Raw genomic sequence first — 26,044 nt, 5'->3', positions numbered from 1 at the left:
CAACTGATACTTTGTTATTACTATTTTTTTTAAATAACACTGAGTGCTGTTATTGGTGAGTATAGAGACTCATCCGTGTGTGGGGTGCGAGCTATGGAGAAGCCCAGAACCTATCCTATGTGTATTTGTACGTGGGACAAAGTTTCCTTGACCTCCTCTGCCTTTCTTACTGCCAGCTCTGCTTCACTTTGTTTGCCTTTGACCCTCTCCACCAGTGCAGTCGTTTGCTGAAGCCAACTTGTACCTGCTGTTCAGCTGATTGTGGAAAATTCAGGAATTTTACAAGCTGGTTGAAAGCTACTGTTGGTGGCTATGAAGAGAGTATTTATACCACAGAAATCAGCAAACCCTGCACATCAAAACTTTTTTTTTTTTTTTTTTTTTTTTTCATATATATGTGTTAGCATACGGTATTTGTTTTTCTCTTTCTGACTTATTTCACACTGTATCACTGTTGTGGCCTCTCCCGTTGCGGAACACAGGCTCCGGACGCGCAGGCTCAGCGGCCATGGCTCATGGGCCTAGTCACTCCACAGCATGTGGGATCTTCCCGGACCGGGGCACAAACCGGTGTCCCCTGCATCGGCAGGCGGACTCTCAACCACTGAACAACCAGGGAAGCCCTAAAACTTTTTTTTTTTTTTTTGACTCAGCTCACCAGCACACAGCTCCAGCCCAAAAATATTTGACCAGTGTTTCATTTTTGTGTTTTTAGTTGTCAGTTGGACTCTGCTTAAATGTTTACTAAGTGAGGTTTTTGGCTGATACATGTTAAATTGTACCTTCCATCTAGAATATTTTTATTTCAAGACAGGAAATTTTTTTAAGATGAAAAATCTTTCAATGTACATAGGAAAAATTTTTGATGGTGGGAGGGAGTTCCTAATAACTTTCATGAGGACAGGAGTCTTTGTTTTTGTCACTGATGTATCTCACCCACCTAGAAGGTTATACAGTACATGGTAGATATTCGATAAATATTTGTGAAACAGACTCATGCTTTACATGTAATGACTAAACTGAAGCACAAAGTTGTTAAACAACTGTGTGAGGTCATGCAGCCAGTACAGAGTGGAGCTGAAATTGAAATATAGGCAGTTTCTTAAGCTGCCTTTTCTCAAAATGAGAAGAGTTAAAACAGCTGGTCTGTGATTTATTCACATTCCATCCAAGGGGAATACCCTGAGGGAATGAATAGAAGGTAGGTGACCCCATCAAATCTCCTTGTCACCTGGAACTTTGGATAAACAGAGCAATAATATTACCCAAAAGAAAGAGACTGTATGTATTTAGTATTCCTGAAAGGATGCTGCTTCTAGGGCACATAAAGCCCTGGGCAAATATTTTCCAAGGATTGGGGGATGGGAACCCTGCCTATATAAATAATTTGATTACATAACGTGTAACAAAATTAATTAGTACTCATGATGTATAGTGATATACTGATGAAAATTTAGAGTAATGAACAGAGAAGTGGTACTTAAGTATATGTTTATTTTCTGATCAGAGTACATGATGATTCTTCATGGTGTCCAGACAGTACCTCTTTTTGTTCACATCCAGGAGCAATGTTCTTCAGGTTCTTTCTTGTCAAATGTGCCTTTCCTGACAAATTTTCTATTTCCCACACAATTAAAAGGTAATGATACTGTTGTTACAATGTCATGGATCTTCAAACCTTATTTATATTGAAAGAATATGGATCTTGCTGGCTCTACAGTTCCCTAAAACCATATATTGATTAGTCTGGTTGCATCATTATGCTGGGTGCTATAGTATCCCTCATGCACCCATGAATATGGACCTCAAGGGCTCTCTTTAAGGTTGTAACTGGGCTTTGTTGTTGATACCCACACATGTAAGACTTTCATTCATAGAGTGTGCAGGAAAATGTGAACAATAATTTACTTCAAATATAGACCACATATTCCAACCATGTGTTCTTTTGAACTCCTCAGGCCATAATCACTGCATTCCTATGATGAGACTTCAGTCACTGTTGACCACAACTCTTTTTTCTACTCACCAACACCAGGGAATAATAGGCAGGAGGTCATGGGTAGAGAAAAAAGAGAGATTCTATTTGTGCAAGGAATGCTTGTCATTTGTCCAGCTTAAGACTGGCCTAGGAGAGCATGATATCACTACATCAATCAGATGCAAGTGAGGACATTAACTGCAATGGCCCATTAGTGTTGCAAAACAATGATTGAAAAATCCTTGGAAGAGATGGTTGTAACTACCTGAGGGGACTGCCTTACATGTGGTATAGAACCTGCAGAAGCGGTAGAGTTAACTGCATTGTGTGCCAGCAGTAGGGGACACAAGGTAAAGGATGCCTACCACCACCTCTACCACTCTTGGGTACTGAAGCCTATAGACAGCACCATGGTCAGGACATAGACAGGTGAGAGCGGACACAAGGGCCTAAACAAGCAGTCTCAAGCCCAAGGATCAGAGGTGGACTCTCAGAAATTTATAGCCCAGTACTTGTCCTGTGTCCGACATGAGTTGAGAGTCACACAGAATCAAGTATAAGCACAATTCTGGTAGGCAAATTTCATGAGATGTAATGAAAGAAATATTCTGTCCAGTGGAAGCAATCTGTTTATAAGATCACCCTCCTGGAACTGGGGCCCAGGCCTTGGACTGTGGAGCAACATCAAAACCCATAAATCTCAGAGCTTCTCAGGGCATTTGGTCCATTCCATGTGTAATATAAAGGTTCAGAGAGAGCTCCAAAGAGAAGAAATGGAAACCATGGCACATGTAGCTCCCTATCTTTAGGGAACTACTGGTTCCAAGCAGTCCCAGCCACTGGAGGGGACCTAGAAACTTTTGTGGAAGACATTTCTAGCAAAGGGACCCAGATAGAATCTGGTCCTGGCCAAGGGCACCTTGATGAGACAGTACTGCTGGTCTCAGGCAGTCCCAGCCATCAGAATGAGACAGAAAATTTTGAGTTAGGTTCTCCTGGTGACCAGGATCCATGTAGGACCAGATTTGAGCTTAGGGCATCCTGCCTGGATGGACTACTTCATATAGTCCCAGACACTGAAGCGGAACTTAGAAAATTCTGATGAAGGGACTCTAGAGTCCTCTGAGGGACCTGTCCTGGGGCAGGGGCTCTACTTGGTAGGCCTCAGGGTGGAACTGTTCCTTGGCTAATGGATTATTTAATAAACTTAGAATCTATGAGTCATGGCTTCCTGGAGAAGTCCATGTAAGTGTTATAACTCTCTAGGATATTAAATGGAGATGTTTCACAATTAAAGCCTACTGCTACTATATGAAGTAACTCCGCAGACTTCACTTTTAGAGATTTCTTTTTCATCTATTATTCTGGGCCAAAGGTTAATGTTTCACATGGCAGGATAAGACTCAGGGAACTGCCCTTGATGTCCTAGGCATCTTTCTGCTCTGTGGAGTCTCTTGATTATCTGCATCCTTGAAATTACTAGTAAAACATAATGCCTGGTAAAATCTCTGATTTGTTTAAGTCTGATTTGCCAGTCAGATCTTGTATGTGACTCGGATGGTAAATAGGGTTGATATTTGGGGGTATGAACCATGTACTTGGTGGAACATTAGTTGCCTACTCATCTGCTTCACTCAGAAGTTGACAGGTACCAAAGCAAAAACTTTGGTCTTTTCTTTCAGCGAGGGAAGAAGGGAAGAGTGAAGAAGAGCTGTCCAGTTTTTTTTTTAATTCTATATTTATACATATTGAAAAAATTATGTATGTGTACACCACTATGTATGGTGATGGATGTTAACTAGACTTATTGTGGTCAATAAGTCTAGTTAACATCCATCACCATTCATAGTTACAATTTTTTTTCTTGTGATGAGAACTTTTAAGGTTTACTAACTTTCAAATATACAATCCAGTAAAATGAACTATAGCCACGATGCTATACATTACACTCTGCCATGACTTATTTATTTTATAACTGAAAATTTGTACCTTTGCCCATTCCCTCATCCCCCGCCTCTGGCAACCACCAATCTTTTCTCTGTATCTATGAGTTCAGTGTTATTTTTAGATCCCACATATAAGTGAGATCATATGGTCTTTCACTGTCTGACTTATTTCACTTAGTATAATGCCCTGAGGGTCCATCCAAGTTGTCACAAATGGCATGATTTAATTCTTTTTTATGGCTGAATAATATTACATATATATCGTATATATATCATATATATATCATATATCACATTTTCTTTATCCATTCTTCCATCATCATACACTTAGGTTGATTCCATATCTTGGCTATTGTACATAATGCTTCAATGAATATTGGAGTGCATATATCTTTTTGAGTTAGTGATTTTTTTTTTTTCTTCAGATAAATACCCAGAAGTGGAACTGCTGGATCATATGGTAGTTAGATTTTTACCTCTTTTGGGAACCTCCACACTGTTTCCCATAGTGGCTGCACAAATTTGATTCCCATCAACAGTGCACAAGGATTTCCTTTTCTCCACATCTTTACCAACACTTCTTACTTCTTATCTTTTTGATAATAGCCATTCTAACAGGTGTGATATCGCACTGTGGTTTTGACTTGCATTTTCCTGATGAAACCTTTTCATGTACCTGTTTGCCATGTATGTCTTCTTTGGGAAAATGTCTATTCAGATCCTCTGCTCATTTTTAAATTGGACTGTTTGGTTTTTTTGCTATTGAGTTGTGTGAGTTCTTTATATATTTTGGATATCAACCCCTTATCAAATACGTGATTTATGTTTTATCATTCATTGGTTTGCCTTTTCATTTTATTGATGGTTTCCTTTGTAGTGCAGAAGCTTTTTAGTTTCATATAGTCCCATTTGTTTATTTTTGTTTTTGTTGTCAAATCCAAAAAAATATCACTGCCAAGGCCAATTTCAATGAACACACCTACCACCTATGTTTTCTTCTAGGCGTTTTATGGTTTCAGATCATATGTTCAAGCTTTTAATCCATTTTGAGTTAATTTTTGTGTATGATGCAAGACTGGTGGTTTAGTTTCATTCTTTTTCATGTGGCTGTCTAGTTTTCCCAGCACCACTTATTGAAGAGACTGCTCTTTCCCCATTGTATATTCTTGGCATCTTTCTTGTAAAGTCCTTGACCATATATGTATGGATTTATTTCTGGGCTCTCTATTCTGTTCCATTGATATAGGTGTCTGTTTCTATACCAGTGCAATACTGTTTTCATTACTATAGCTTTGTGATATAGTTCGAAATTAGGGAGCATGATACTTTCAGCTTTGTTCTTTCTCAAGATTGCTTTGGCTATTCAGGGTAAGATCTACCTAGCTTTTAAATTAAGTATTCTCAGATAAATATGCTATTTCTATTTACATGGCTAGCTGGCAAATAAAGTTAGAAACACCTTTCAGTAGTCTATGTTAAGAATAGAGACATTACACTCAAAATTCAAAGCATGCATCACTCTATCAAAATAAACTGTATACTTCTTGTACCCAATCCTTCCTCTGTAAAGGAGAATTATCACAGCAAAGCCCAACTTTTTCTAAATATTTTTGACTTTGAGGCTACACACTTTTAGGACAAGTTACCCAAACAGAGGTGTTGATTTGTATGAGTAAAACTCAGCCAAAATCTCTGAGTTTATATGACTTCACAGAAGTCAAGGTGATCATTTTTGGACACTGCAAACTTAGCTTTTCAAATCCTCAAGAATAATTTATTAATTAGGCTTAATTGATATGTAATGTCCATTTTGAAGAACTGGCCCTAAACCATAGTTATTAACTATTATAGTTTAATGGTGTTTACTGTAAATTTATTGAAGTTCACCATGTGTTAGGCATTGCTCTAAGAACTTTATGTGAAATATCTCATTTTATCCTTCCAGAGACACTTGAAGTAAATACTTTTATCCCCACTTTACAGGTGAGGAAGCTGAAGTATGGGGAAATTAAATAGCTTGCATGGTACATAGTTGGTAATTGCTGTGAGTGAAACAGTTCAGATTGATTTCAACATGCAACCAAACTTCAAGCTCAGAATGGATGTGGCACCCCAGATGTAATAGCTGAGTAATTATAGATGATTCTTCTCTAGCTCTTTATACCTACATCCTAAGCTGAAGGAATGAGTCCAGAAATTCAGAAGGACTAAAAGAATGCACTTAGGCCACTCTCCTTATCTGGTAAAATTTTAGGGCCATGGAAATAATTATAAGTAATACGTATATTTTTACTTTCTAGCAAACTACCTCCTCCACTCCCAGGTTCACACTACATTCTGAGGAATGGCCTAGAAGAGAGAGGGGATGGAGTGGTAAGAAGGTGATGGTTTGCACTGAGTTGATGAGTTTTGTCCTCTTCTCTCATTTACTGGTCAATCACACTTATTAATAAATACCTATATTTTATAACGATAGGAAGGTTTTGATATTTGGTATAAAATATGATACCCTTCCAAACTTTATGCATTTAAAAATAAAAAGTTGAGTATAAGAGTAAAAAGTTACAGAATTCTTTTATTATTATTATATAAACCACCTTATTAAATTATGGTTGACATGTAAAAAGCTGTACATGTTTAATGTATACAACTCAGTGAGTTTGGGGATAAGTATATACCCATGAAACTATCACCACTATTAAGGCCATAGACATATCCATCACTTCCCAAAGTTTCCTCCAGAGTCTATTATTTGTCTGTGTGTGTGTGATATGAGCATTTAATATAAGATTTACCGTCTTAGCAAATTTTAAGTATTTGCTAGCCATAGTTAGCTATTATTTTTAGCTATAGGCACTGTGCTAATAAATAGTAGATCTTCAGAATGTGTCTAGCATAACTGAAACTTTGTACCCTTTGACTGTCACCTCTCCATTTTCTCCTCCCCCCAGTTCCAGTAATCACCATTCTACTCTCTTCTTTTATGAGTTCAACTAACTATTTTAGACTCCACATATAAGTGAGATCATACAGTATTTGTCTTTCTGTGTCTGGCCTATTTCACTTAGCATAATGTCCTCCAGATCCACTCATGTTGTTGCAGATGGCAGGATTTTCTTCTTCTTCAAAGCTGAATAATATTCCGTTGTATGTGTATACCATATTTTCTTTATCCAATTATCCATCAATGAATATTTGGGTTTTTTTCCCCCATATCTTACGTATTGTGAATAATGGGAATACAGGTATCTCTCTGAAATACTGATTTCAGTTCTTTGGATAAATAACCACAAGTGGGACTGCTGGATCATATGATAGTTCTATTTTGTAATTTTTTGAGAAACCTCCATGCTGTTTTCCATAATGGCTGTACCAATTTCATTCCCACCAACAGTATACCAGGGCTCCCTTTTCTCCACATCCTTGCCAACACTCGTTATCTCTTGTCTTTTTGATAATAGCCATCCTAACAGGTGTGGGGTGATATCTCATTGTGGTTTTCATTTGCATTTGCCTGATGATTAGTGATAAAACCCCTTTACTGTATTTTTACATCTTATTGAAAATACTCCCCTATGTGTAAGATGCATCTTTTATATTACTTATGGTCCACATATTATAATTTACTCATATAAATATAACCTTACAAACTTATACTTTAGTTCTTAGTTTATAACTTACTTTAAATTATGTATATTTTTATACTTTTGTAATAGCAATAATGTTTTTGTTTTTTATCCCTTCTAAATAATGTGCCTTTATTCAGAAGCAAAGGTAGTTTCCCATCAGTTTATAGTGGGTGGATGCTTTGCATTACATTTTAAATGTTGCTTTGGAAACAGGCAATTAATTATAAACCAGGCCTGCCATCATCATTTATTGATGAAGAAACACTGATACTGAGTTTCTTCTTTTGTAAATTTGAGATAAGCTGTCTTCCCAAAGACATCTTGATAAGAGGAGTCAATGTAAATTGTCATTTTGACAGGCCGTACTTTCCTGTTTGTTTACACATCTGCTCAAGGAGAAAAAACTCAGATATTTTTGCTGACAATGATAAACAAGAGAGGGAGTCTTGGGTTGGCATCTGAGGACAGCCTGTCAGGGCCGAATGGAAATTCAATCCCCGTTCCAATGAATGCCATTGCGCTACAGGGGGAGCCATGATGACAGCTGATCTGTCCCCTGAAGTTTGAAGTCCTTGCTAATGACATGATTGTAATTCTCAGACCTGTCAACAAGGACCTGACATGCTTTTTCAGTCCAGTAGGGTACTGTGAGCTATTTTCATATGTGTGTTTTCAGGACTGTATACCTATTTTGAAGTGATTCTGTTCTGTGGGGGGTAGGAACACCAAGGACCATTTAGTTCCTACCAAATGATTTGGAGAAAGAGCTAGTTCATGTTAGAAAGTGAGAAAAAAGTGTCAATTTTTACTACAGATACCAAAAAACTTAACTCAGGGAACAATATTATAATAAATACCATTTAATTAACTATAAAAAACATATCCAGAATGTCCTCTGCCTTCACAAGTACCTATCCAGCCCAGCTCATGGCCTTAATCTTACAAAATAGCTTTGTTACCCCTGCCTCCTCTTCCTTTGTAGGAAGTCAACTAGCTCTGAGTTTGGCTGAAAAACATTACTCTCTTCGCTATTTTCTCTCTTCTCCCCTCCTTGTGTGAGAAAATATCTAATATTTTCTATTCTTCATTACATTAAAGAAATGCTGATGTATTTTCAGAGACTCAGTCTTCAGAACCAATGTATCAGAACCAAAGGAACTGGTAGTTTTATTCTTAAGTCAGATTTTTATTTTTAAAGATGATTTAAGATCAATAAAATTGATTAAGTCCAATTAAATTAACTCAATTAAAACCAATAAAAGAAGTATAAATATAACCAAAAAATGATTTGAGAATTTTAGAATAAAGAATCAAAAAAAACTAGGGCTTCCCTGGTGGCACAGTGCTTAAGAATCCGCCTGCCGATGCAGGGGACACGGGTTCGAGCCCTGGTCGAGGAAGATCCCACATGCCATGGAGCAACTAAGCCCGTGCGCCACAGCTACTGAGCCTGTGCTCTAGAGCCCATGAGCCACAACTACTGAGCCCGCGTGCCACAACTACTGAAGTCCGCGCACCTGGAGCCCGTGCTCTGCAGCAAGAGAAGCCACTACAATGAGAAGCCCAAACACCGCAACAAAGAGCAGCCCCCACTCGCTGCAACTAGAGAAAAGCCTGTGTGCAGCAATGAAGACCCAATGCAGCCAAAAATAAAAAAAAATAAGTAAAACAAATAATTTTTTAAAAAAGAATTAAAAAACAGTTGAACTTTTCCCCAGTAAAACAGAAATGATGGTGTGTTTAACTTGCAAAATAACCTAGATTTTCCACTTTAAAGCCTGAATGAAATATGTGATAAGACAAAGTAATAAGTGAAAGTGACTTGCCCAGATTCTGGAACTTAATAAGTACTAAATAAATGTTGATATATGAATGATGGCCTCTGACTTCTGCTGTTTTGACTAAAGATAAAATCCTAAAAATTTATTATGTGTGTGTTGCTTGATTTTTCTTTTATTATTATTCTAATAGTATGACAGGACAAAAATTACAAGGATATTCAAAACCCAAGATTATTTTCATGGCTATTGTGGTTTTATAAATTAACATGGACCACTGCATCATCAGTAGAGCTATGGCATCCATACCAATTGTGAATACTGACTCTGTAGATTGAGCTTGTCACAATCAGTTTTCTCATCCCATGGCCTGCTTGGCTGAGTTAGTGTAGACATGGCCTATGGAGTACAAAGTCTTTCAGAATCTGATGTAAAACTAAAGAAACCCATGACAAAGAGATCTACAGTACAAGTATTCTGAAGTTATTTTTGTTTTTCTACATTATTCCCCTTCTCACTTGTATTCTGTTTAGGGGCAAAGTATGATATAAAAAGGTAGCCAAGAATTAGTTTTCATAGTCCTTTCAATTACTATACTAAAAGTGATTAATTTATCATTACTTTAACCAACAAACCCCATGGGATGGGCTTCAATAAGGATGTGCCTAGTACCAAAATTCGATCTTTTAACACTACACCTTTAGTAAAATAGTAAAAAAAAAAATCCTGACCAAGAATTACTCTGATCTTTTTCCTTTAGACTATTAATACAAATTGATTCTGGTTTCCTGAACCAGAATTTTACTTGGTTTTAATTCATTTTTGATAGCATAAGAAAGAAAACAGCTCTTTCTAAATTATTCACCATGTTGTTTAATGAGTGAGCACTGCACAATGTGATGGCTCCTGAAAATCCATTAGTCTATTGTGAAATATATAATTATAGACTTATGAAAATAAGAAATTTTTATTACATGTATGCATTTGACAACCTGCAATTAGTTTTAGACTCTCTAACATATGTTTTACTTAATGGTGAGTGATTATGCATTATCATTTAATTATGGATAATTTCAAATACTCATCTTTTTTTTGTGAATCTAGAAATAAAATTAAGCATTTGTCAAGAAGCAAAAGAGTAAGCTTTCTCTGTTTTTGTCCAGTACCAAGAATTATTATGAAATAAATAGTAATAAAGTAGCTTTCCTTTGAGTAAATTACTGAATATTTTTTACCATATATATCCTGCTGTTATATTTATGAATGGTGCTGTTCTTTTATATGTTATTCATGAGTAATTTTTCACATAAAGAGGAATCAATAGTACAAAGAACTGTAGAAGCTATGAGTTGCATTAATTAAATACCACTTTTTTCCTGAGTAGTCATTCTAAACACTTAGATTTCATCAATCTACCCTAATTAGAAGAATGTATAATCAGGTTACAGAACAAATTATACTTTTTAATGTAACAGTACCTGACCATCCTTGAATAGTTCTTTTGTTATTATATAATGTTTGATGAACTCCCAAAGTTTTTCTACTTGGTGGTTTTGCTATATCCCATAGACAAATTTCTCATAGATAAATTTTCTATGTTTAGAAAAACGATATATAAATAGGAAAAACATGAAACTTATGAACCCATTTCTTCCTCCATATAACAAATGAAACTGCCATCAAAATACAAGGCCTTACGGGACTTCCCTGGTGGCACAGTGGGTAAGAATCCGCCTGCCAATGCAGGGCACACGGGTTTGATCCATGGTCCGGGAAGATCTCACATGCTGCAGAGCAACTAAGCCCATGTGCCACAAGTACTGAGACCACATGCTGCAACTACTGAAGTCCACGTGCCTAGAGCCCGTGCTCTTTAGCAAGAGAAGACACCACAGTGAGAAGCCCGCGCACTGCAACGAAGAGTAGCCTCCGCTCAACGCAACTAGAGAAAGCTGGTGCACAGCAAGGAAGACCCAACACAGCCAAAAAATAAATAAAAATTTTTTTTAAAAAAAGGCCTGAGAAATGCTCTTGATTGTTTTCTCATTCTATAAATCCAGAGTGAATGGGATTAATGAGTTAATATTTCTAAAGTCAGAATATCTTTATTGAGATTTGTAAGCAAGGGAAAGAAATTTAATATTCCTTGTGACATCTATCTTGGTATTTATGGTTTAATTTGCATTTTTGACAGGATATATTGCTTTAAAAATAGCAAATCCACACATTATAAAATGTAAGTAGAGTGATTGTAATTAAGTTTGGGCTGTGTAAACGTTTGTTGAAAGTAACTAACACCCTAAAGCAGATATTTTTTGTAAAAGAGGGCTAGAATCATCTGCTGTGGCTGTCTTTGAAATATAAGTGGCCTAGATAACTGTATTGCTTCTCTGTTTGTTTTGATGAGACCTTAACTAGAATGCTAGATGAGTGGCACGTACTGAGTAACTTATTGTTGTAGGCAGAGTAATGGCCCCAGAGATGTCCATAACCTAATTCCTGGAACCTATGAATATGCTACTTTATAGGCAACAGGGGTTCTGCAGATGTGATTAAGTTAAGGTAGTTTGAGATGAGATTTTCCTGGATTTTCGTGGTGGGCTCAGTGAAATCACAAGAGTCTTTATAAATGGAAGAGGAAGAGGGAGATGTGACTAGTGAAGAATGGTCAAGAGATGCATGGGGTTGGCTTTGTGGCCACCTAGGAGCCAAGAAACGTGGGTGATTTCTGGATGCTAGAAAATTCAAGAAAACGGATTTGCCCTCATCCTCCAGAAAGGAATGCAGCCCTACCAACACCTTAAATTTAGCCCCATGGGACCCATGTTAGACGTCTAACCTACTCACATCTGTTTTCCTACGTGGTAAGATAAAATCATAAGATAATAAGTTGGTGTTGTTTTAAGCCACCAAGTTTATGGTAATTTGTTATAGTAGCAATAGAAAACTAACATCCATTAACCACAACTACAATATTCTGACAGCAACCTTTAGTAATAATAAAATAGGTGGTATTTATTGACCTCTTATCATGTGCCTGCAACGTAAGAATTTTGCAAAAATTATTTAATTTAAATCTCACAAAAAACTTATGATGTTGGTACTATCATTAGCTCCATTTTAGAGATGTGAAAATTGAGGCTTCAGTTAAAATGTAAGTAAACAAGTACTGCATAAGCTTTCCAGAAGTCTGACTTCAGTCATTTCTCTCTGTCCTTCCTGTCAGTTAGTGATGGGATAAACAGAGTCTTCTTTCTCTTCAATTCTGTTATTGAAAATCTTTCCAAAAGATGTTCTAAGTTTAACACTCATTTAACTTGAGTCAAATATAATGAACACAATTTAATATTTTATAAGTGAGCATCTTACAGTACCTTAAGATTATAATTAAAATCACCAATTCTTAGTGGGTAGAAATGTAGAGAGACAAATGTCAGGCCTTGGTTGATTCTATACTTAACTGTATCTCAAACCTCAAACAAATCAACATTTTCTTGTCCCTGCTGAATAAAACAATATGTCACTTAAGTTTTACATTATATAGATTTCCATCATCCAATACTAGATATTTTGATGAAGGTAAAGATTTCCTCTTTTCATTCTTTACCTGAATCCATCCTGTTTGTTTTTATCCCATTATCAATTTGAAAAAGCTAATGTGTAACATATTTATCTGAGAACTATAAATCCATATTGTACTTAACATGTATCAAGTATCCTGTATTCCTAGTAAACTTGTCTTCACAGGAATTGTTTCTTTTACTTAACGCCTCCTATATTTTTCTTTACATTTTTAATTCTTCCAGATTTGCATTTTTACCTATTTGTCATTTGCCTTCTGAATCTGATTAATCAAATCTACTTACTTTTCCTAAATAGGTTTTTTTTCTTCTTCTTCTTGATTTATATTGTGTACAGTTGTGGACAGAAATTATTTTTCTTGGACTCATTTCTCATTTTCTCTACACTTTTTAATATGTTAATATCATTCAACTCCTATTTTTTACTTAGAAAAGATCTGATGATGACAGCTGTTGCAGTATAAGTTGTACACAAGGTCGTTTAAAATGCATTTTGATGATTGCTCCTTGTGCACAAGGCAGGGTGTTAAAGCTTGTCCGTCTTCACTCAAATCTTCCTCCACAGAGCTTAAGAGGGTTACAGATTCCAGCCTCCTGACACAAGAAAAAACAAGTAGCAAAATAGTAAAACAACCAATTGCAAATGTCATCTCTTAACAAGCTATGAAATAGTGCTAATAATAATTATTATTATGATTACTAATTGGGGAGCCACAAGACCCACACTGCTTATTTTTGGTCACGTGCCCAGGGGCTGAAAGGTACACAGAGGTATTTGGAACTCTGACGTAATTCTTCCATCGGCTTCCTACAACCACTGCAGGTTTATAAGACAAAAGGGAATTACAAAGAAGAAGGTCAGGCCAAAACCAAAGCAAAACACTTAGAAATATCCAGGATTTGGACCCCAAATTTCTCTTCGGAACTTCAGGCCCCCATGAATTAGTTAATTAGTTAATTAGTTGTTCTCAAAGCGTGATCCCAGTCCTAGTAACATTAAAATCATCTGGGAACTTGTCAAATGCAAAACCTCCAGTTCTACCTCAGACTTACTGAATCAGAAACTCTGGGGAAGAAGCCCAGGAATTTGTGTGGGTTTTTATTGTTGTGTTTTGTTTTGTTTTGTTTTTGCGGTATGCGGGCCTCTCACTGTTGTGGCCTCTCCCGTTGCGGAGCACAGGTTCCGGACGCACAGGCTCAGCGGCCATGGCTCACGGGCCCAGCCACTCCACGGCATGTGGGATCTTCCCGAAACAGGGCACGAACCCGTGTCCTCTGCATCAGCAGGCGGACTCTCAACCACTGCGCCACCAGGGAAGCCCAGGAATTTGTGTTTTAACAGTCTCTCCAGGTGATTCCGGTACACGTCGATGTCTGAAAACCTGTGGTGTAGATCCTAGGGGAGGCGAGAGGTCCTTTCTCAAGGACTAGGCTTGTTTAGGCAATTTTGATGATGCTTCTTTTTTTGTTGACTGTACCCCAGCTCTCTGTTATCCTTCAGAGAGTGAAGTGACTTTCCAGGGCAGAGAAGCAGCCACAGTGCAAGCAAAAAACAAGCAAACAAAAACAAATTAAAAAAAAACACTAATAAGACCTCATAGGCCTAAACACTTAAAATTTCTTTTCACTCTTAGAATTCTGTTCCCCAACACACAGTGGACCAGAAGAGTTCTCAAAGCTTGGCCAGTTGGACATATGATGTTGCTGTTTTACGACATGCACTAAAACATCAGAGAAATAAGTTAGAAATGCTGTCAATAAATTCAGGTTTCCACAGATGTCAGGTCCCACTCCTAACAAAGTTACTGCCTTTGAGTGAACAAACAAACAAGAAAACAATCACCCTCATTGTTGCCAATTTATCTTTTAAGGAGTACTTTTGTGGCTTTCCATGCAGAATGTACTATACAACCACAGCACACCCACCAAATCCCGAGGCCAGCTACGTGATGGCTGCAGACAGCTGAAAATTTGAAACTGAATAATCCATGAGGTGTGCTGTTTACTAGGAACGAGTACTCTGTTTCATTAACTAATTTAAATACCTTTATTATGACCCTTAAGAAGTTCTCTGGTTTGGAAAATTGCAATTTGATGACAATTCAAATATTCTAAATGCTATGATACGTTCAGTGCATATGATAAATTCCTTATTTCAAATTTGAGTTGTACAGCTTTCATTAATAAAACCCTTGTTTCTCACTGCTACCACTAAATTTTAAACATATTCTAAAATACTAGTGAAAAGAGAGTCAGTTTTTAGCTTTTCAGAGTTACTCATATGTCCCCATTTGTCTCTGTCTAGGATTTCTGTGAACATTCCTCTTCAAGGTGGAAGGAAAAGGAATCCTTTAGCAGCATTTAGGATGTAATCCTTGTCTGCAGCTAAAATAAAATATGTATCTTTACTTGGTAAAGTTCTGTGGAGGACTTTTTCAGATTTTTAGGGGTAATATTAGTTGAGAGGCACTCCCTTTTTTCTTAAAGTATTTCAGTAGCTTCCTACTCGATCGCCCTTGTCTTAGTTTTTTTTTTTCTTTTAATCCACCTTACTACTAAATTTTTCTAAAACTTTTAAAACCTTACTTTCATTAAACCCTTCATAGTTTTTCATTACCTGTGGGCTAAGTCATTTTGACTTCATCTCTTATTCTATTGTTACATCTAGATTTTGGAAAACTCATGAGCATGAGTATGCATGCTCATGACAGATCTGGTCCTGTACCAGGAAGTATACAAAGCCACAGTATCACCATGGTGAATCTTCTCTTGGAGTGTCATTTTTACTCAGTAATAAGTAGTTTAAATAATAATATTTAATTCATGTTCACTTAAAATAAATCAAGAGTATTTTATGCTTGTACAGTACTACTTTGAGCTCTGTTTTAATTCTTCTGTGAAAATGTTTGAGATGATTTGCACTGTACAAACTTTCCATTCCATCCAGCCATGCAGAAATTGGCATTATCTCCCCTTAAGGTTGTCTAGATTCTGGTTCTCTAGGTGGACTCCGCTCACCAGTGACAGTCTCTGATTCTCCTTTTCATCGGGAGGATTCACCATACTGTGCTACCCAAGAGTAGGTGATTTACCTAGAAACTTACAGATTCCTTCAACTCCTCTAAGTAGCCAGGTTTACTTAACTTGCTCAGATCACCTTGATCTGTCCATTTTGTACAAGCTATTGAACAAATAGCTGACATTGTAAGGATTTCAGGTTATACTTCCTAATTACTAAGATTCCTCCTCTTGATCGTGACTGGAATGGGTTCCTAAACAAAATAGAAGTTTTAGAAAATATATTTCATAAAACATGCAAGATGATGTTGAATGTGACTTTCTTGTTGGGGGGAGAGAGTGGGGGAAGCATAATTCTGAGTGAAGTCCCAAACTAATGACAAGGAGATAAGTACATCCATATTCTACAGAAAGCACAAGATCGCTGCCATGTATTTCTTCCAGGGCTGATTAAGGGGCAGACAAAACTTTCTGAGAACCTCACTCACCGTGCTCTTTGGCCTACAGCAAGGAAGCAAAACTAGAGAAACATTGGTTAAAGGAGAAGAATATGTTAGAGTAGTGAGTCCTTGGTCTAGGAGGGGAGTCCTGGGGTGGTCTGATAGCCTCCCAACCCCAGGGTTTTTAAGAAGCTAAAAAATTCAACATTATGGAGGTAAATTTTACATGTATAGAATAAAATGCACCACTTAAAATGTATACATAGTTTGATAAGTTTTGATAAATATAATTACTACTCATGTAATCACAACCAAAATCAACATGTAGAACATTTCTATCACCAGGAAAGTTCCTTTGTGCACTCCACTGTAGGTCCTAGGCAACCACTGATTTGCTTTCTGTCAATTTAGGTTAGTTTTCTCTTTTCAAGAACTTGATATAAATGAAGTCAAATACCATGTGCTTTTTTTGTTCTGTCTTCTTTTGCTCAGCGTGTTTCTCAGCTTCATCCGTGTTGCCTGTATCAGTATTCATTCCTTTCCATTGCTGAGCAGTATTTCATTGTATAAATATATTACAAATTAATTATTTACCTATCGGTGGATATTTACATTTCCAGTTTGGGGCTACTATGAATAAAGTTGTCATAGACATTCATATGAGTCTTTGTGTGAACAGTAATTTCATGGGTCTGTGTAAATGGACTGGAATAGCAACACTGTATGTTAGGTGTATTGGTAATTTTATAAGAAGCTGTCACGATGTTTGCCAATATGCCATTATATATTCCCACCAGCAGTATATGAAAGTTCCAGTTGTTCCACATTCTTAGCAGCATTTGATGTCATTAAAATTTTTTTTTCATTTGTCTTTCTGTCTGCTGTTCTGACTGGTTGATTTCCATTATTCTGTCTTCCAGATCACTTATTCATTTTCCTGCATTTATTTTCTGCTGTTTATTGCATTTAGCTTCATTTTCATCTTGGCAATTGAGTTGTCTAATTTTGGTTGGCCCCTCATAGTTTGTAGTTCCTTGTCACAGTGATCTGCATTTCTATCAGTAGCCTTCTGAATTCCTGCAGCATTGTTATTACCTGCTTTTTGAACATGCGGTAGACTGGAGAGGTTTATTTCATTGTTTTTTCTTTCAGGGAAATTCTCTTGTTCTTTTAATTGGGAGTGGTTCCCATGCTTCTTCATTTTACTTATATTTATGTGACTGTGAATTTAGGAGAAACAGTTATCCATTGTGGTTTTTTTTTTTTTTTGAAATAGTTATAGACATTGTGACATTTTATTCCTAAAGACTTCAGCATGTATCATCTAAAAACGAGCATTCTCTAATATAGATACAATAGAGTTATATAATACTTGGGAGATTTTAAATTGATATAATTCCATGATCTGATACTATATTTAATATTATTACCTAATATGAGTCCTTATTCAAATATCCCCAGTTATTTCAATAATGTCTTTCATTGTATTTTTAATCATCCAAGAGCCAATGAAGGGTTACACATTGTATTTAATTACCTCTTTTGTGTCATTTAATCAAGAGCAGTTCTCCAGTCATTTTCAGTCTTTCATGACATTGACATTTTTGAAGTTCTGGCCAGTTATTTTGTAGAATGTTTTAAATTGAATTTATCTGATGTTTCCTCAAGATTAGACTCAGGTCATGCATTTTTTGGCAGGAATATCACAGATATGATGTTGAATCCTTCTCAGTGTGTCATATCAAGAGGTGCCTGAGGTTGGTTTGTCCCATTCCACTGTGGTTTTGATGGGCTGTTTTTATGTGGGAGCATCCCTGTGTAGTCTGCATGAGTCTAGTATTTTTGGTGCGAGGGCTGTTTTTGGTATGGATGGCTGCTACATCTTGCCTCAGAGTGTGCTGGCCATTATCCCCTTGACAGGGGGTGTAAGTGGTGTTGTGGTGACCAGAGCCTGCACTGGATGTTGGGTGGGGCCTCCTCTTAGTTCTGTGGTTGCCACAGCCCTGTCTGGTGCAGGTCTTCTCCCCAGTTATTGGAGTAGAAGCCCCCAGATCTGGTTCTAAGCTGTGGTCATCAATCTTTTAAATTTCATTATCTCAGTGATTTTTAATTTGCATTTCCCTGGTGAGTAATGATGTTGAGTACTTTTTCAGGCTCTTATTGTTCTTTCACATATTTTCATGTGAGCACCTGCTAAAATCTTTTGTCCATTTTTAAATTAGATATTTCGTCTTATTATTTTGAATTGTAAGAGTTCTTTAAATATCTAGATACAAGTTCTTTGTCAGATATATGTATATATATGGTGTGTGTGTGTGTATATAAATATCAGCTTGTAAATTCTTATAGAACTGTTGGCATTTTAACTGGGAAAATTGACATCTTAACAATATTGAGTCTTAACTATACTGATACATTAAATTGGTATGTCTTTCCATTTATTTAGTCTTTTAAGATATCTCTCAGCAATGTTCTACAGTTTTCAATACATAGGTTTTGGACATGTAGAAAATTATCTGTAAATACTTCATTTTTTTGGATGCTGTTGGAAGTTGTATCATTAAAAAATCTTATTTTCTAGTGTATAAAATTATAGTTGATTCTTATATTTTAGTCATATATACTGAGACCTTAGTAAATGCACTTAGTTCAAATACTTGTTTTGTAGGTTTTTTTTCTATACACACAGTCCTGGTTCCTGAGAATAGTGACAGTTTAATTTTTTTCCTTTCAATTCTATATGCTTTATTTTTTCTCTTCTTTCATAATTATAGTTGCTAGAACCTTCAGTAGAATATTTATTAGAGTGCTGAGAGCAGACTTCCTTTCTCCCCAGCTTTATTGGCATATAACATTGGAACATTATATAATTTATATATATAACTGACATATAACATTGTAAGTTTAACACCCATTGACTTGATACACTTATATATTGCAAAATGATTACCACCATAGTATTGTGTCCCGTAATTACCATTGTGTCCCGTAATTACCATTTCTTTTCTGTGGTGAGAACATATAAAATCTACTCTCAGCAACTTTCAAGTATAAAATACAGTATTATTAATTATAATTGCCCTGCCATACATTAGATCCCCAGAACTTATTCATCTTATAACTGGAAGTTTGTACCCTTTAGCCAAGCAGAGTTTCACTTGCCTTACTCCCAAAATTAGCAGGGAAACAGTCTTTCACTATTAAATATGGCATCAACTGCAGATTTTTCATAGATGCCTTTGGTCAGATTGAATTTTCCTTCATTCTTAATTTCCTAATAAATTTATATAAGTGGTTGTCCAGTATATTCACATACATCTATTGAGATAATCATGTTTTCTCCCTTTATTCTGTTAAGATAGGGAATAACATTAGTTTTCAATTGTTAAAGCATCCTCAAATTCCTGGAATAAATGCCCCTTGGTCATAATTTTTTTTTTTTAACATATATTGTGGGTTCAGTTTGATACTTTGTTAAGGATTTTTGCATTTGTGTTCATGAGAGATAGTGAATTTGTAGGTTTCTTTTCTTGTAATGCTCTTATCTAGTTTTGGCACTGGAGTACTACTTCTGACTCTGTGGGATGATTTGGGAAGTGTATCATCCTTCTCTATTTTCTAAAATAATTTGTATAGGATTGGCTTTTTATTTTTTGGTATAAATGTTTCATAGACTGCAACAATGAAATTATCCTGAAGTTTCCCTGTGGAGAGAGTTTAATTAGCCTTTCAAATTCTTGATATATGGCTATTTATACTTACTATATCTTATTTCAATTTTGGTAATTTATATCTTTCAAGGACTTTATTTTGTTTAAACTGGCATAAAGATGTTCAAATTATCCTTTTAATTTCTGTAGTATCTGTATTGATATCCCGTCTTGTATTCCTGCTATACGTCATTTATGCTTTCTTTTTTCTTGATTAATCTAGGTAGAGGTTTATCAATTTAAATGATTTTTCTAAAGAATCACCTTTCATTTCATTAATTTTCCTTGTTTTTTCTTTTATTGATTTATTTGATTTTTATTTCCTTAATTTGCTCTTCTTTTGCAAGCTTTTTAAGATTGATGCTTAGATAATTTATTTTAGATCTTTATTTCAATATAAATGTTTAAAGCTATAAAATTCCCTCTAAGTACTGCTTTATTTGTATCTCACAATTTTTTTTACATGTTTTCTTTCATCATCATTTGTTCAAAATATTTTCTAGTATCTTTTATGACTTCTTTGATCCATGGGTAACCTAGGAGAGTGTTGTTAATATTCAAATTATTTGGCAATATTCCATGAAATTCAAAATCAAAAATAAGGTTTCTAACATAATTATGTTGTAGTTAGAGAATCTAATCTGTTTGAACGCAATCTTTCTATATTTACTGAGACTGCTTTTAGGGCCCAAGAGATGATCTATCTATTTTGGTGAGTATTCCATTTGCACTTGAAACATAATTGGAAAGTGCTGTTCTATGAATGCCAATTAAATCAGGTTAGTTGATAGTGTGATTCAGTTCTTCTTTGTACTTAATTATTTTTTAAATTATGATTTCTAATAATTCCTGAGCAAAGAGTGTTAAAGTCACCATTCAAAAATGGATAAGCATATTTATATTAGTATGTCTTTGGCATGAATTGCCCCTCTTATTACTAAGAAGTTTCCTTTTCTATCCCTGGTAAATTACTTGTCCTGAAATCTACTTTGTCTAATATTAATATAACCACTCCCAGCTTCCTTTGATTAGCATTTTTGTAGTTCTCTTTGTTCATCCTTTTACTTTTAGTCTATATATATCTTTATATTTAGAGAGCATTTCTATAGACTGATGTATATTTTGGTTTTGATTTTGATTCAGTCTAATAATTTCTACTTTGATTATTGTGTTTGGTTCATGTATACTTAATGTAAAATTTTATATAGTTGAGTTTAAGTGCCAAATAATATTCATTTTCTATTTGTAACATTTTTGCTGTGGTTGTTCCTTTGTCCCTTGGTTCTTGCCTTCTCTTGGATTATTTTTTGTCTTTCATTTTATATGCATTACTGAAGTATAAGTTATAGCTCTTTGTTTATTTTTATTGGTGGTTGTAGAGTTAACAATAAGCTCCTTTATCCTATCAGGGTCACCCTCAAAATAATATGATACCCCTTCAGATATAGTGTCAGAACCTTAGAAAGTTTGCCCCTAATTCCTCTTCCATCCTTTATGCTGTTGTTGTAATACTTTTTATTTCTACCTATGTAATATTTCTGTAATGTTATTATTCCTTCATCATGTTATCTTTTAAATAAATTTTAAAATGTGGATTTCATTTATATTTACACACATAATTACCATTTCAGAAGCTCTTGATGCTTCATGCAGATCAAAGTTGTCATTTGGTACCATTTTTCTTCTGCCTGAAGAACTTTCTGTATCATTTCTTGTAGTGCCTATTTGCTGGTAGCACATTTTGTTTTCAGCTTTTTTTGGTCTGAAAATGACATTTTTTATCTTACTTTTTTTTTCTGAGTATAAAATTCTACAGTAACAATGTTTTTAGCACTCTAAAGAAATTATATTTCTTAGGGATAGCATTGTTTTTGAACAAGGCTCTGATCATTCCTGTCTTTTTCATATGTATTTAAGTCTTTTTTTTCTATGATCACTTTTAAGATTTTCTTTTTTTGATTATGCATGCCTTCATGTGGCTACTTCATACTTTACTTTCTTCTTGCTTTTGAGTCATTGAATTTCCCAGATCTATGGGTTTATAGTTTTCATCAATATGGAAAATCTTTGGACATTATCTCTTTACATAATTTTCTCTGCTGATTCCCCCTTTTGTCATTTAAATTACACAGCTGTCAGACTACTTTAAATTGTCCCATAAGTCACTGTGGCTTTGTTCATTTTTTCTTTTAGTCACTTTCTTCCTGTGTTTCAGTTTGAATATTTTTTATTGCTGTGTCTTCACAATTACTGATTTTTTCCATCAGTGTATAATCTCCTATTTTGGCTATCCAGTGAATTTTTCATATGTATCTAGTGTATTCTTTACACCTAGTTTAGCCTTCCTTGTAAGGTGCAAATCTTCTGAAGTCTCTCTTATCTCCTCTGATTATTGGATCAAATCTCTCCACTATGGCTGATTGGTACTTGAATACCTTCTAGTCCAGTTTGATCTCTGGGAATTATTCATCTTACAGCTCTCCATTAGCTCTTTGCTTGGTCTTTGGAATTTCATCCTATGCCTGATAGCTTAGTATTCAAACACAGACTAGAAAAACCACCTTAGAGGTTCCTGGAGTTCTTTCTCTGTATTCTCACTCCTCTCTGTATTCTTCCTGAAAAACTGCAGCTGCCTCAGGAAACCCAAGCCCTGATTTCTGCCTGAGCTCAATGAAACCCCCAAACTGTGCTTAGGTTCCCCTTCCATGTGCTGCAGTCCACAGTGTTCCTCCAGGCCAAAAGTCAGGGAGATTGAAGGATACCTCATTTGTTTTTATCCTCTTAGAGATCATGGTGTTCAATTCGTAAAAACAGTGATTTCATTTCTTTCTTTTTTTTTTTTTAACCAGAGTTCTGGTTGTTTACAAAGTTCAGGCAAGACCAAATTACTTACTTTAATATGGTAGAAGTCTCAGAAAAGGACACACAGTAACAAGTCAAGAGGCTTCTTTTAAAGTTTCAAAGTGACAACATTGCTACATGAAGGGGGAGCTTTCAAAAGATGTTTGGCAAAAAAAAAAAAAAAAAACAGAAAAAAAGTTATTTTATATTTGCATCTCTCTAAGTTCAGACTGCTCAGTAGACTAGGACTTTAGGTGAAAATGCTTTAAAGATTTGTCGGTGGGGGATGCATTTTCTAAACAAGGGAAAACAATTTGAGCAGAAATAAAAGTAGAAAGGACACTGATGTTTTTCAAGTTCACCGGAGACTGACATGCAGAATCCTGGTTTGTATCAGAGGAAACAGCAACTTCATGTTCTGATTTAACTCCCTGATAAATTGGATGTGCTTTGTTTCAATATTTACATCACTTCTGTCAAGTTTCATAATATCAGCTTGGATATCTGATCACATTTTGATGCTCTTTTAACCTCTCTTTATACTTTGAAAAACACAAGACTTACTATTTCTGGGGATTGGTGGTGGGATCAATAAAACCACTGAGAAATTTAGAATATTGCTTTTCTGTGGATCATTTCTACAGGGGCAAGAGAATCAATCACGATCAAAAATTATCTCACCACATTTCTCTATAAGCAGAATGTGCTGAACTGGAATAAATCTTGTGATAATTTAACTTGGACATTCTGTGTTTCTGGCCTCTGAACTATTTTCTTCTTTTTTTTTTTTTAACATCTTTATTGGAGTATAATTGCTTTACAATGGTGTGTTAGTTTCTGTTTTATAACAAAGTGAATCAGTTATACATATGTCCCATATCTCTTCTCTCTTGCGTCTCCCTCCCTCCCACACTCTCTATCCCACCCTTCTAGGTGGTCACAAAGCACCGAGCTGATCTCCCTGTGCTATACTGCTGCTTCCCACTAGCTATTTTACATTTGGTAGTGTATGTATGTCCATGACACTCTCTCACTTTGTCCCAGCTTACCCTTCCCCCTCCCCGTATGCTCAAGTCCATTCCCTAGTAGGTCTGCATCTTTATTCCCATCTTGCCCCTAGGTTCTTCACGACCATTTTTTTTTTTTTTTTAGATTCCATATATATGTGTTAGCATACAGTATTTGTTTTTCTTATGCTGACTGACTTCATTCTGTATGACAGACTCTAGGTCCATCCACCTCACTACAAATAACTCAATTTCGTTTCTTCTTACGGATGAGTAATATTTCATTGTAAATATGTGCCACATCTTCTTTATCCATTCATCTGTTGATGGACACTTAGGTTGCTTCCATGTCCTGGCTATTGTAAATAGAGCTGCAGTGAACATTTTGGTACATGACTCTTTTTGAATTATGGTTTTCTCAGGGTATATGCCCAGTAGTGGGATTGCTGGGTCATATGGTAGTTCTATTTGTAGTTTTTTAAGGAACCTCCATACTGTTCTCCACAGTGGCTGTATCAATTTACATTCCCACCAACAGTGCAAGAGGGTTCCCTTTTCTCCACACCCTCTCCAGCATTTATTGTTTCTAGATTTTCTGATGATGGCCATTGTGACTGGCGTGAGATGATATCTCATTGTAGTTTTGATTTGCACTTCTCTAATGATTAGTGATGTTGAGCATTCTTTCATGTGTTTGTTGGCAGTCTGTATATCTTCTTTGGAGAAATGTCTATTTAGGTCTTCTGCCCATTTTTGGATTGGGTTGTTTGTTTTCTTGATATTGAGGTACATGAGCTCCTTGTAAATTTTGGAGATTAATCCTTTGTCAGTTGCTTCATCTACAAGTATTTTCTCCCATTCTGAGGGTTGTCTTTTCGTCTTGTTTATGGTTTCCTTTGCTGTGCAAAAGCTTCTAAGTTTCATTAGGTCCCATTTGTTTATTTGTGTTTTTATTTCCATTTCTCTAGGACCTGGGTCAAAAAGGATCTTGCTGTAATTGATGTCATAGAGTGTTCTGCCTATGTTTTCTGCTAAGATTTTGTATAGTGTCTGGCCTTACATTTAGGCCTTTAATCCATTTTGAGTTTATTTTTGTGTATGGTGTTAGGGAGTGTTCTAATTTCATTCTTTTACATGTAGCTGTCCAGGTTTCCCAGCACCACTTATTGAAGAGGCTGTCTTTTCTCCACTGTATATTCTTGCCTCCTTTATCAAAGATAAGGTGACCATCAGTGCATGGATTTATCTCTAGACTTTCTATCCTGTCCCATTGATCTACCTTTCTGTTTTTGTGCCAGTACCATACTGTCCTGATTACTGTAGCTTTGTAGTAGAGTCTGAAGTCAGGGAGCCTGATTCCTCCATCTCCTTCTCAGTATTGCAATATTGCTCAATATTGTTTTTCCTTCTCAATATTGCTTTGGCTATTCAGGGTCTTTTTTGTTTCCATACAAATTGTGAAATTTTTTGTTCTACTTCTGTGAAAAATGCTGGTGGTAGGTTGATAGGGATTGCATTGAATCTGTAGATTGCTTTGGGTAGTAGAGTCATTTTCACAATGTTGATTCTTCCATTCAAGAACATGGTATATCTCTCCATCTATTTGTATCATCTTTAATATCTTTCATCAGTGTCATAATTTTCTGCATACAGGTCTTTTGTCTCTTTAGGTAGGTTTATTCCTAGATATTTTATTCTTTTTGTTGCAATGATAAATGGGAGTGTTTTCTTAATTTCAGTTTCAGATTTTTCATCATTAGTGTATAGGAATGCAAGAGATTTCTGTGCATTAATTTTGTATCCTGCTACTCTACCAAATTCCTTGATTAGCTCTAGTAGTTTTCTGGTAGCATCTTTAGGATTCTCTATGTATAGTATCATGTCATCTGCAAACAGTGACAGCTTTACTTCTTCTTTTCCAATTTGGATTCCTTTTATTTATTTTTCTTCTCTGATTGCTGTGGCTAAAACCTCCAAAACTATGTAGAATAATAGTGGTGAGAGTGGGCAACCTTGTCTTGTTCCTGATCTTACTGGAAATGGTTTCAGTTTATCCCGTTGAGAATGAGGTTGACTGTGGGTCTGTCATATATGGCCTTTATTATGTTGAGGAAAG

This window comes from Lipotes vexillifer, unplaced genomic scaffold (assembly GCF_000442215.2).
Source record: "Lipotes vexillifer unplaced genomic scaffold, Lipotes_vexillifer_v1.1 scaffold460, whole genome shotgun sequence".
Classification (NCBI taxonomy): Eukaryota; Metazoa; Chordata; class Mammalia; order Artiodactyla; family Lipotidae; genus Lipotes; species Lipotes vexillifer.
Note: the sequence above shows the minus strand (reverse complement) of the source record.